Source organism: Carcharodon carcharias, chromosome 17 (assembly GCF_017639515.1).
Source record: "Carcharodon carcharias isolate sCarCar2 chromosome 17, sCarCar2.pri, whole genome shotgun sequence".
NCBI classification, from domain to species: domain Eukaryota; kingdom Metazoa; phylum Chordata; class Chondrichthyes; order Lamniformes; family Lamnidae; genus Carcharodon; species Carcharodon carcharias.
Genome location: NC_054483.1, coordinates 73,937,729 through 73,947,499, shown reverse-complemented (window position 1 = coordinate 73,947,499; position 9,771 = coordinate 73,937,729). Strand labels below are relative to the sequence as shown.

General features: G+C 41.1%; 1 protein-coding gene across 3 annotated transcripts in view; it reads left to right on the top strand.

Moving 5' to 3' along the window:
• The first annotated feature begins 2,918 nt into the window (after positions 1-2,918).
• acsl5 (acyl-CoA synthetase long chain family member 5) overlaps positions 2,919-9,771 on the top strand; it is a 56,161-nt gene continuing 49,308 nt past the window's right edge. The window contains exon 1 of one of the 3 annotated variants that reach the window (XM_041209647.1): positions 2,919-3,082. The gene's annotated coding sequence lies outside the window, so the exon portion shown is untranslated. Of the gene's footprint in view, positions 3,083-3,134; positions 3,153-9,771 lie in introns of those variants that run through there. The other 2 variants (XM_041209648.1, XM_041209649.1) reach the window with 2 other exon arrangements.

The following is a 9,771-nucleotide window of genomic DNA, read 5'->3' as shown; positions in this document are numbered from 1 at the left end:
GACTACAAATTGCATATTAACTGATTGTCTGCATCCACATTCTCTGGCAATCTGCATCCAATATCTCAACAACCTAATTCTGTGACATTCTACATCTCACTCCACCTAATGATGCATCTACATCCATTTTAATACACCATATATATGAAGCAACCCTCCCCATTTGCTGGGCGAGAATTTCTTGCAGCCTAGTATTAGGTGCATGCGCTTATTTTCCAGTATTGTAGTGAGGCCTGAGTCACTGCTCTGTTATCATTTCTAAGGCTGCAGTAATTTCTGGCTTGTAACCAGGAAAGGCATTTTAGTATTCTCTGAGCAGCTGTTAAAGGTTATTATAGATTTATCATTCACGGGACCCCCCCCTCCCATCAATGATTCAATATGATGGTGTAGGAATATAGCACTGATTCTGTGGCTGGGCATACATGAATTTTTGTGCAGCGCCCATCAGTTTGAGATAAAAGCTAAGTAACTATTTATTCCAAACCTGGGAGGAAGGTTGGATTTTCAGTAGATAGTTTATAACTATTTTCATCTATTGTAAAGATATTCAGTTTTACTCTTTAAGATAGTCACTAAACAAAATAAAGTTAGAGTATTTTTTTTTGGGTGGAGGGGGAGGGTCTATGTGTGAGCTTGACTGTTGAAATAACCCATTAAAGTCCAAAATTAAAAGTGGTCTTTGAGTTCCAAAGGTTCACTTAAAGCAATCTTGCTGTAATTATCAGTGATGTGGTTTCAAACTTCAGAAGTTCTGGGAGATCAGATTTCCTGTGATAACAATATCGAAAAGCAAGGTTGCTTGACCTTACATAATGCTGTGATAAAATTCCACACAGCTTTTTTTTTTAGTTGAAGGGTTTTTTTTAAAGAGAAGTAAAAATTGCATTTATCTAGTGCCTTTCATAACCACAGGACATCCCAAAGCACCTTTTGGCCAATGAATTGTTTTTGAAGCGTAGTCACTGTTGTCATGTGAGAAACATGGGCATCAACAGCAAAATCCCACAGACAGCAATGAAATAAACAATCAGATCATCTGTTTTTGAGGTGTTGGGGGATAAATATTGGCCAGAACACTAGAAAGAGCTCCCTATTCCTCTTAAAAACAAAAAACTGCGGATGCTGGAAATCCAAAACAAAAACAGAATTACCTGAAAAAACTCAGCAGGTCTGGCAGCATCGGCGGAGAAGAAAAGAGTTGATGTTTTGAGTCCTCATGACTCTTCCACAGGACACGAAACGTCAACTCTTTTCTTCTCCTTCTGTGGAAGGGTCATGAGGACTCAAAACGTCAACTCTTTTCTTCTCCGCCGATGCTGCCAGACCTGCTGAGCTTTTCCAGGTAATTCTGTTTTTGTTCCCTATTCCTCTTATTTGTCTTTATCTGAAAGGCTGGAGCATGATCCGACCCATCAGTAACCAGCTCACTGCTGATCTTTGTTAGTCATCCTTTTTGCAATGTGGATGCATCAGCCTGTAAGCAAGTGTAATAAAGTCCAAATCAGGCCACTTCAAGGCTGATGGGGTGAGTGATGCCTTCTAGGCAACCCAAAATAACTAGGTGGAGCTTATCAGGGCAAATTGTTCAGTTTTAACAGTGAAATGCCCCAACCGGAGGCATTTCCAGAGAATACAGGTCATTGCACCTAGGTCAGAGGTGGCCCACCAGAAACAGACACCAATGAGATTAAAATGATGAGGAAGGAAGAATAGATAAATCAGGAAGTATCAAAAAGTGACAGAGAATTTAGATTTTTTTTTAAAAGATGTAAACTGTAAGAAGAATGGAAAATTGAGTTAATGAGTGGCACGGTTTTAAAGTTCTGTAAGAAATGAGCTATGATAGGAGATAATGGGTAATTCCATGATCCCTGCTCCCAGTAAGACCCATGATCACAGGAAATGTGGATCAGAGAAAGAGCTACAACCCTGCAGAATCTATCAAAACATTTAGATCACCTTTGACTTCATAATTGGCTTTTTCAACAATAGTTATAAAGTACTTTGGTCTACCATTTCTTCCTCTAAACCTTTTTCTTCATTCATGGGATGTGGGCATTGCTGGCTAGGCCATGTGGTGAACTGCTGCAGTCCTTGTGGTACACCCACAGTGCTGTTAGGGAGGGAGTCCCGGGATTTTGACCCAGCGACAGTGAAGGGATGGCGAAGGAATGGCAGTTCAACAGTCCTGCTTACAAGGCTTTCAGATGAGCTAGAGAGGAAGAGAATTTCAACTATGAGGTAAGATTGGATAGAGTGGGGTTGTTTTCATTGGAATAGAGGAGGCTGAGGGGAGATTTAATTGAGGTGTATAAAATTATCAGGGGCCCATGTACAATGAATATGATGGAGCAGAGAAGTCACTAACCAAGGGTTAGTGAAGTAATTTGTAGAAGGATTAGAGTGGAGTTAAGGAAAAATGTTTCCACCCAGAGGGCGGTGGGATCTGGAACTTACTGCCAGAAGAATGGTAGAGACAGAAACCCTCAGCACATTCAATAAATACTTGGATGCGCATTTGAAGTGCGCACAAAGTTGTGGACCGAGAGCGGGAAACTGGGTTAGGGTGAATCGTTCTTTTTCGATCAGCATCAGCATGATGGGCCAAATGGTCTCCTTCCACACCATAAATATCTATAATTCCATGTTTCATGATGATATCAATAGGTCTATATATACTTCACTAATTTAATTCAAGATAGAACATCATAATTGCAATGAATGTGTCCTAAATGTTTCTATTAACTTACTTGGATTAATTTAGGACTGACACTGAAATCAAGCCTGATTGAAGGAGTTAAAGCTGAAAAAAAACTGAATTGTTGTTACTACTAACAGAATTGTTTGAGCTAAGTGAACCTTCGAACTCATCTCAGGAGAGGTTCAAAGATTACCTGGGTGCAGTATCAAAAGTTGGCTACTGGCCATGTGTTGCAGGAGTGAAATTCCAGTATGGAAAAGTGTGTCTTGAGCAAGTGCTGTGTTAGCAGTAAGTCACTGTATGTATATATACATATATAAACTTTAAACCCTGACTAGTGCTTGGATTACCAGTCACAAAGCGCCTCCAGCAATAAAGGTAGGATGTTCAGCCTCAGTGTTTGTGTTCCATTATTTCAACTCACAGTTGTTAACTGTTGAATTAGTAGGTATGTAAAATTGCTTCCTTCCTTGTTGGTACAGCACAATATATCTATTCTTATGTAAAAAGTACTTTAATTCTAATATTTTGTTTCCATTACTTACGGTAAATGGACAACAAGCCAGAAGAATTTAAAACATTATCTTCCGCTCTTTCCTCATCAGTTCGTTGCGCAGATTTATTTAACTCACTAATACATATCATTGATAAATAAACATCTTGCTTAATTTTTTTCTAGGGGAGTTTTTATTCCTGTAACTGTAGTAACTCAGTTCAAACAAATCTAGATCCTTTGTTTTAGCTTTTGAATTAATTTATAAAATTGGAATGATGCTGACTTTTACACACAATCATCTTTAATGCTGAAATCCATTCATAACAGCAACCATCAGCAGTCATGTCAAATATTTTTCTATGGCACTGTTATTGCTGGGGCTGGAGAGCCAGCACTAATTTCATTCATCATACAGATTTATGAAGCAAATACAGTACTGTATTCCAGTGATTAAACGTAGTGATTTCTGAACATAATTAGCAATGCTAACGCCTGAGAAAATTACTTTACAGATGCATTGAAAGAATAATACCAGTGTAACTGCTGAGATTGCTTCTTGTAGCAACTATAATTAGTCTGCGTTGCAAGCAAACTATGTTCACCAGATTAAATTAGTTTGTTCTTCCATTAACTATTTTTCCATCCCAAATTAATTTCACCAAATTAATCCAGCGAAGTAAGATATGTCACAGCATTAATCTTTCTATTGTCTGGCAGGTACTTGTACACTTTTAAAAGGCAACTGTTTTAATTGTTAGTAAATGTATTACTTCTTACCACAACTATGTGCTATTAGTTTTAGTTTACAGTGCAGGATTATTCTGTACAATGTGTTGAGCTATAAAACATCCTCTATATCAATACATTTGTATTAAACTCTTAGAGTGCTGTAGGTACATTAAACTGGAGCCTAGGTTATTTCATACTTTTTGCTAACAAGATACAACTAACGGAGCTTTAATTTAGTTGCCCATTGGCTGTGATGGCTTGTCAGCATTTACAGAACAAATATTTCATTCCTTGAAGACATCTCTGTCTATGTTATGCCTCGGGTAATACAGCAGCTGGTTTGCAATGAGTTTGAAAGCTGACGTTTAATCTGCATATCTTGTAATCTTAAACTATGAGAGTGAAACTGTATTAATTTGTTGAGAAACCTAGGTGAATGAGCAAGGCTCTTGAGCAGAACTTCACCCAAGTTTGAAAGGAGCATGAAAGAGAATAGATCAGAGTAGTGACTACTTGATGTCAAGCTGGAGTTAAAAAAATTGAAAACAAAAGCAAAATACTAAAATAAAAACAGAAAATGCTGCAAATACTCAGTAGATCTAGCAACATCTATGGCAAAAAAAACAAAGTGAATATTTTAGGTCTGTGACCTTTCATCAGAACTTAAATGTTGGGCTGAATCTTTCGTTCTTGGTGGGCGTCTCGCTCGCTGTCTGAAAAAGCAGCGAGATATCCACACTGACTGTGAAGAGAAAGACCTACCATATCTTCTGCCCATCAGGCAGTTAAGTGGACAGCGGCGGGCCTTCCTCCAGACTGAGGACCCCAGAAGGCAACTTCTTGCCCTCCAAGAGCTGCCAGCCAATCAGAGGCCAGCAGCCCTTGCACTCGGCAGTACATCGGAGGAGGCTGTGGCTGCTGCCTGAACAGCACCCTTCCCAGACTCCAAAGAAAAATGTAAGTGCTGCTAGGACAGCAAATGGGGAATCGTGGTAAGAGGGTGCCATGGGGATTGGCAGCAAGGGCAGGGGGCTGGCTGTTGGTGGCTCTCCCAGCCCTATGGCCATGCACAGATTAGTGCAGATGGAGGGACTATTCCCCACCCCTCAGCTGACATGAGCCCACACAGTTTATCAGTAATGCAGGCTATATGTCAGCAGGCCTGCCTGGAGCTGAGAGAATTGCAACGGAAGAGGGAAGAGGCCTTAAAGTGGTTGTTAATGGCCACTTAAGGGACTCAAGTAGAGGCGGGGCAGGCAGGTCGACCATGGGCCTTCCAGAGCTTACTTCCAGTGGAGACAGAAAGACATCAAACATCGGTCCTGATGCCAACCCGCCCAATTCTCAGGCTCGCCTGCCTCCTTCTTCACCTCCTGTGAGGGCAGAAGATTCCGGCCATTAAGCCTGTTTTTCTCCCCACAGATGCTGCCTAACCTGTTGAGTATTTCCAGCATTTACTGTTTTTAATGTTTATAAAAATAGAGTCTGTAGAATGAAGGAAAGCCTGAGAGAGATACTAGAGTTTATCTGAGGAACTGGAAGAAATAGGATTTTCAATGCTTTACTGAAAGGTATGGAAGTTGGGTTGTTGTGGAGTACCAAAAAGACACTCAACACAGAGTTGACCGTAGTTAGATTCAGCAGCAGTTCTTTATTATACGAGTGTGCACACATGTGAAATGCTCTTTCAGAATGCGTTAAAAGACAATTCGAAGTTACACAGCTTTTGTTGGTAATATATACCATTGTTGGGATAACTCATCATTAACTCACAATGTTCTTATCTTGTATGTCTAATTGTTACATCCTTAATTACAACATAAACATGAAATGACCTGTCCATCATCTCCACAGTTCCAGAGAATTTGTAAAACAATCTTGGAATGACCTGACCTTTAGCAAATTGATGTTCACAGTTTACTTCAAAACATAAACTTTGCTTATCTTATCTGAGGTCAAAGCTATTAGCTTATCACAGTACAACTCATAGACCATTCATCAACTTATTTTATTCTGACCCAAAGGTAACATTCGTTTAGCTTTATTGTGGACTGACCCATAGGCTAGTCATTCAATGTCATATTCATTCTAGTTTTTTTTTTTACTGCAAACACTTAAAATCTATATCCACAACTTGGCCAAGCCTTAGAAATCCCATGTTGTGTCCTGATATGCCATTTCAGTCCTTTTGGCCCTTGACTACTAATCCCCAAGATGGCCAACTAATGCTAAATTCCTTGCCTGGTCACTGCTGGCCAGGCAGGTGGTTAGATTAGCACAGTCCTATTTTCTAAATTACATCTGGAACACTCTGTTTCTCCCCAGGCTTACACATTGCTTAGGTTTCTACTTAAGCAATGGCAGGGTTTTTGCATCACCGGCACTGGGTACCACATTTGATCATAAGTCCATTAGCAATTAGCAATTGTATCACCACCAGTATATGAGAGGTAATTCTGCTCCAAGGATGGATCTCCACCCTAATATCCTAGTCCCAAATCACCAGCCACCTATAGTTGGGTTTTCACATCCTTTTCTAGTAGTTTGATTTCCTGTTTTAATCTTTGCTTCCTTGCTGCCCAGGCCTCCTTCCACAATTCCAATAGATGTTCCAGCAGCTTTGGGATTCGCTTCCCCTCAGGAAGCAGGTATCTCAGTAAGTCCTCCTTTAAATCATTGGTTATATTCACCCATTCCTTATGAGGAGGTCAGATGTGGGTTAAAGCTGAATGTCCAATTGTTGATGGAGCCCAGGGGTGGAAGCAGAAACTGAGTTAATCGCTAGGCAGCGGATGTTACCATACTGGTATTGAGGCTCATTGGTGGTTAAGCAATATTCTCCTTTTCCCCAAAAAGTCACTTGTGGGAGTTGTGTACAGGCCCTCTAACAGTAACCACATGGTAGGGTTCAGCATAAAGAAAGAAATAATTGGTGCATTTCAGAAAGACACAGTGATAATCATGGGAGATTTTAATTTATATATACACTGGAAAAGTCAGATAGGCAAAGAATTACAGAATGAGGCTGGGAAATAATAATGGGGAACCAGGAAATGGCAGAGGAGTTGAATAAATACCTTGCTTCAATCTTCAGGGTAGAAGACACTAATAGCATTTGAATACTAAATAAACAAGGGGCAAAAGAGGGGGAACAAATAAATACAATAGCAATCACTGGAGAAAAAGCCCTAGGGAAACTAATGGGGCAAAAGTCCGAAAAGTCCCCTGGACCTGATGGGTTGCATCCTAGGATATTAAAGGATATTAACTACAGAGATAGTGGATGCACTGGTAGAAATCTTCCAAGAATCCTTAGGTTCTGGAGAAGTCCCAGAGGATTGGAAAACTGCCAATTGTAACATCCTTATTCAAAAAGAGGAGACAAAAACCAGGTAACTATAGGCCAGTTAGTTTAACATCTGTCATTGGGAAAATGTTAGAGTCTATTATAAAGGATGTAATAGCAGAGCATTTAGAATTACATGATATAATCAAACAGAGTCAGCATGACTTCGTGAAGGGAAAATCATGCCTGAAAAATTTATTAGAATTCTTTGAGGAGGTAGGATAGATAAAGGGGAGCCTGTAGATGTAATATATTTGGATTTCTAAAAGGCATTCGATAAGATACCACACATAAGGCTACTTAATAAGATAACAGCCTATGGTGTTGGGGCTAATACATTAGCATGGTTAGAGGATTGGCTAACTAATAGCAGACAGCGAGTTGGGATAAGGGGGGGCATTTTCAGGATGGAAACCTGTAACTAGTGGAGTGCCACAGGGATCAGTGCTGGGGCGTCAATTATTCACAATATATATTAAGGACTTAGATGAGGGAAGTGAATGTACCATCACCATTTTTGCGGATGATACAAAAATAGGTGGGAAGGTAATTGGCGAGGATTACACAAGGAGTCTACAGAGAGATATAGACAGGTTAAGTGAATGCGCAAAAAAAGTGGGAGATGGGATATAATGTGGGAAAATATGAGGTTATGCACTTTGGCAGGAAGAATAGAGGAGTTGAATATTACTTAAATGGAGAAAGACTGCAGAAGGCTGCAGCACAGATGGATTTGGGAATCCTTGTGCATGAATCCCAAACAGCTAACATACAAGCTCAACAGGTAATAGGGAAGACAAATAGAATGTTGGCCTTTATTTCAAAGGGAATGAAGTATAAAAATAGGGAAGTCTTGCTAAAACTACATAAGGCACTATTTAGACCACACTTAGGGCTGTATCGTCTAGTCAGCGAGTGGGGGGTGGAACGGGGCCTGCTCACCAATGTGCAAAATGATGCAGGGTGATGTCGGGCATGCAGCCCGCTGTCACGGCGCGTCATTCAGACTTTCAGTTCGGCGGGCACACACTCGAGTCAGCTGCGCGCCCGCCAATCTGCAACGACCTATTAAGGCCATTGACAAAGTAGTTGAAGTCATTCATGGACTTGCCCGTCCAACCTTAAGGTTGGTGGGCAAGCTGGGAGCCCTGGCGGGCTTCTGAAAAAGCATGAAACCTCATCCACTGGCGGGATGAGGTTTCATGAGGATTTAAAAATCTCACAATATTTTAAAATAAAAGTTATGGATATGTCCTAACTCAGGGAAATTTTTTTCTCAGCTTTATTTAAAGTTTAAAATGTGAGCTGATCTCCCTGAGTGCGAAAGAGCGCACTCCCGGCTGAGGGAATCCCCCCCGCACCCCCCCGCCCCCAACCCTGCCAACATCCCACCACCCCCCCACCGCCTGCAGAGGGAGCGCACAGTGTTTCCTGGTGGAGTCACACTGGGCAGGCCTTAATTGGCCTGCCCATGTAAAGTAGTGGCGTGCCCCCAAGTGGGGGCGCCAATCGGAAGCCCGCCCACACCCGCTCCTGCAACTCCCCCCCCTAGGGTTGATCACTAGGTTGATGCTAGGTATGGGGGCATTTTCTTATGGGGAGAGGTTGAGTAAGTTGGTCCTGGACTCATTGGACTCATTGAAAAGTGAGAGGCGACTTTATTGAAACATATAAGATTCTTAGGAGGCTTGACAGGATATATGCTGATAGGTTGTTTCCCCTTGTGGGAGAGCCTAGGACCAGAGGGCTTAATCTCAGAATAAGGGGTCACCTATTTAAGACAGGGATGAGGAGGAATTTCTTCTCTCCGAAGGTAGTTAATTTGTGGAATTCTTTACCGCAGAGGGCTGTAGAAGCTGAGTTGTTAAATATATTCAAGGCAGAGATAGACAGGTTTTTAATCAGTAAGGGAATCAAGGGTTATGAGGAAAAGGCAGGAAAGTGGAGCTGAGGATTATCAGATCTGCCATAATCTCATTGAATGGCAGAGCAGACTCGATGGGCAGAATGGCCTACTTCTGCTCCTACGTCTTGTGGTCTTATAGATAGCCTGGATGAGAGGTACCTGGAATGTTTTTGGGATAGTTTCTTAGAACAGCATGTTCTGAAGCCAACCAGAGAGCAGGCTATATTAGACCTGGTATTCTGCAATGAGATGGGAGTAATTAATGATCTCATAGTGAAGGTGCCCCTAGGTAGCAACAGCCATAAAATGATTACATTTTACATTCAGTTTGAGGGAGAGAGGAGTTGGTCTGAGGCTAAGTTTTTAAACTTAAATAAGGGCAATTATGAGGGCATGAAAGCTGAGCTGGCTAAAGTGAATTGGCAAATTAAGTTAAGGGATATATCAATAGAGATGCAGTGGCTAATATTTAAAGTGATATTTCAGAATGCACAAAATGGATACATTCCAACGAATAAGAAAATGTCCAAGGGATGGACACACACCGTCTGTGGTTAACTAGAAAGGTGAAAGGTAGTATCAAACTTAAA